Genomic DNA, 3,579 nt, shown 5'->3' with positions numbered 1-3,579 from the left:
ATGGTATCAAAGCTAAGGGAGATTCTCATCACAAAGCCATCAGAGACCTTATTGCTTCATCTCTCAAAGGGACCCGATTCAAATCTAGAGCATCTGTAGCAATTGGGAGTGTCTAGAGCCGAAGCAGACCTCACCATTACGTTCGAAGTGACAATTTAGTGAAGAGTGACTATAAATTTGCCTATGCTTGGCTAAAGTTGATCATGAGGCAATTTTTTTTGGCAAATTAGAAATCGAGGGCCTAGTTTGCAAGTTGGGTATGGTCTTTTATTGATTTGGTAAATTCATTTTCATATCTATTTTTCTCTATATATATTTTTAAAAAAAATTTCTTGATTTTTTGCCTAGTTGGGTGTGCAATTTTTTTTAGATTTGTTGCCAAATTGGGCGTGCAAAGAATTTGTTTTTTGCACAAGCATTGAGCAGGCACACCCCAGCCCTGCGTAGAGCAGGATATTTTGCAGGAATAGTATGGTGACAACTTATCAATTTTCCTGGCCCTATCAATATTTCCAATATCTAGCACGGTCATACCACACAATATTCCAAATTCAGTCCACATAATCTGGCACCTTCTAGCAAGGGCACCAACTTAACATCCACCAACAACTTGTCCTCACTGCTCAGCGATAACTTGTTTGGTTTATGTTGGTGGCGCTTTGGTTTTAAACAATATCGCATTCACCATTCCTATGAGTGTGGGACTATTTTAACAATTGCGCCGATCGATAAAAACTTTCTGGCATGCAAAAAGTAACTCTAACATCGTTGTTCCATTTTTCGCCCACCGTCGAGAATGTTCTGGTACCATTGTTCCCTCCCTTTGCCACGTGGGGCCATTTTATTGGTCTTGCCCACTAGCTCAAACAAGTGGACACAATCACCTGTGCTCTTCACCATGTTGGATTCCATTGAACAACCTTGTCACTCGCCACTGTGCATTAACTGTACACATGGTGATCTGTCAATTAGACATGCAATACCATTTTATTGTTTCACTCAGTGTACGTGGAATTGCACATTCGACGATTAATTAGCACTATGTTAATAAACAGTCAGAAGCCCAGTCAGCACATAGCTGGTAGATACATCAGCAGTGTTGTACCTTGCCCTAGCATCCATCTGTACAGTCCATACAATACATTTCCATGCTGATGTCATCATGATGTCATGCTGACATCATTACAGGCCTGAGTTTTTGTTGATGTCAGCAAACTGCTAGGATAAAATTGATGGTCATCTGACCGTCATTCTAGGGAAATTTTGAACTGTTGTGACAATCATTTGATTGTCAAATTTAGCATCGTGTTTTCCTCTCCAAACCCCTCTTTAGATGTAGTTCTGATTTGGCAGCTCAACTTTGCAAGGCCATAACTCGATCATCTGGACTCCAAATCAAGTTCAATTTTTTTTATTTTTCTTAAAATTTCCTAAACTTTTTAATGGTGTAGCTTTTTTCTAGTTATGGTGCATAGATTTGTTAGAATAAGCATTTTTTAGCGACTGTACCTATCTAATCTTGCATTTTGCAACTTCAAATGCATTGTACAGGCTCATCTAGACTCCTTTCCAGGTTTTTTTTTTTTTTAAGTGTATATTTTTTCATCTACTTTTTAGATATGTAGTTAGATTGTAGTCTTGTGTGGACAAAAATACCACTTTCAAAGATAGGTCCTCTTTTGCATTGTATTGCTTCACAATTGTTGTATTTTTTAGCTACATTGTAAAGGTCTAGATTTGTGCTCTATACAGAGGTTGTAATCAACAAAATTAGAAAGCCCACTTTGTCCATTTTGACAAGTGGCCTATTGTAAACACACTATATACAAAGTGCCAAAATCATTCATTTGGGGGGGATTTTTTGATTGAGTGATAAGGCAGAGTGTGTACTGTGTATTATGTCTCCTTGATCTTGTGCTCTTGCATTATGAGTTCTTTTTCAAAGTTAACTCCACATAATTATGCTACTTGGAAAGAAAACATTAAGGAACCATTGGTATAAAAAGGTTTACTGCATTATGTAATTGGTGTAGCAAAGAAACCTCCTGCTGATGCTAATGAAGCTTGGAAAGAAGACTGGAAATCCAAACAAGAGATGGCCCTAGGAACCTTGCTGAAAAATATCTCCGATTCTATCAAATTTCAAATTAGGAAGCTTAATGATCCAATAGAGGTATGGGCTAAACTTGAAGCATTGTGTGGGATAGTAGATGAAGACATGGCTTACACCACAGAGGACAAACTTCTCAAGTTGGATCCTAGGAATTTTGACACCATCAAAGATCATCTTACCCAAGTAGACATGTATAGGGTACAACTTAAGGATTGTGGTGAACCCATCAAGGATGGAAAGATGATTAAACACATTATGACTCATCTTCCACCTGAATATGCTCTTTTTCTTTCTAGGTTTAATACACATAAATTAACAAAGGGTAGTTCATATGTTAAGCCTTCATTCAAGAAATTTTCAAAAATGTTGATCTTAGAACATGGCAATCTAGCGGGTATGAGAATTCTCAAGTCTTCTAAGACCAAATCCTTGGTAGAAAATGAAGGTAATTCAAGTGGTAAAAACTCCAACAAGAAGCAAAAGCAATGGAAGGCTAAGCCACAAGATGACACACAACAATCCTTCTCAAAACAACAATCTTCCTCACATCAATCTTCTTTCACTCAACAATATTCTTCACAACAAGAAAAGTCTTCTTCCAAAAATAATCAAAAGGGGAACCATTCCAACAAAAAGAAGAAGAAAACTTGTTCCTATTGTAAGAGGAATGGTCATGATGAACATGAGTGCAAGGATAAGCAAATTGATGAATTGGTCAACATAATGAGGAAACACAAAATTGATGTACCAAATGCATATAAGGATAAGGGATCTTCATCCACTTCAAAGGGTAAGGCACAAGCTTTGGTAGCAAGTACAAACAATGTTGAGGAATGGGTTCTTGATTTAGGAGAAACACATCATATGGGTGCTTGAAGGGAGCAGTTTTTCTCTTTGAAACCATCAAATGTACCTTACATATATGTGGGCAATGATACTCAAGTGGAAGTTGAAGGGAAAGGCAATGTTAAGTTGGAAAATGGTGTCTTCAAGGATGTTCTACATGTTCCTAATCTTAGCACCAACATTCTCTCCATCTATTAGATAAATCACTATGGATGTGGCAACAAAGTAGAGTTCCTCTCGTATACAGTTGTGGTAAAAAATCTCCAAGATGATTCTATGGCAGCAGTTGGAAAGGGTAATCATGGGACAAGACTTTATTCTTTCTCACATTTTGTGCCTAAGTCCACTTCCCTTTCCTTGTTGACTCATTCAAATACTCAAAGTAAACTATACCATGAGAGATTTCGACATCTTAATTATCGCTACCTTCAACAACTCAGCAACAAGGATATGGTCATTGGTCTACCTCAAGTCAAGTATTCAGAGGGTGTATGTCCAAGCTGTGAAGCAGACAAGCATCCCAAAGAGAAATATGACAAGTGGAAGTCTTGGAAGGCAATTGTTGTTCTTGAATTGGTTCATAGTGATGTAGCTGGCCCATTTCCAATACCATCTTTTGG

Source organism: Cupressus sempervirens, chromosome 5 (genome assembly GCF_028749045.1).
Source record: "Cupressus sempervirens isolate cs-2001-9-10 chromosome 5, ASM2874904v1, whole genome shotgun sequence".
Taxonomy (NCBI): Eukaryota; Viridiplantae; Streptophyta; class Pinopsida; order Cupressales; family Cupressaceae; genus Cupressus; species Cupressus sempervirens.
This window is presented reverse-complemented; position numbering follows the sequence as displayed.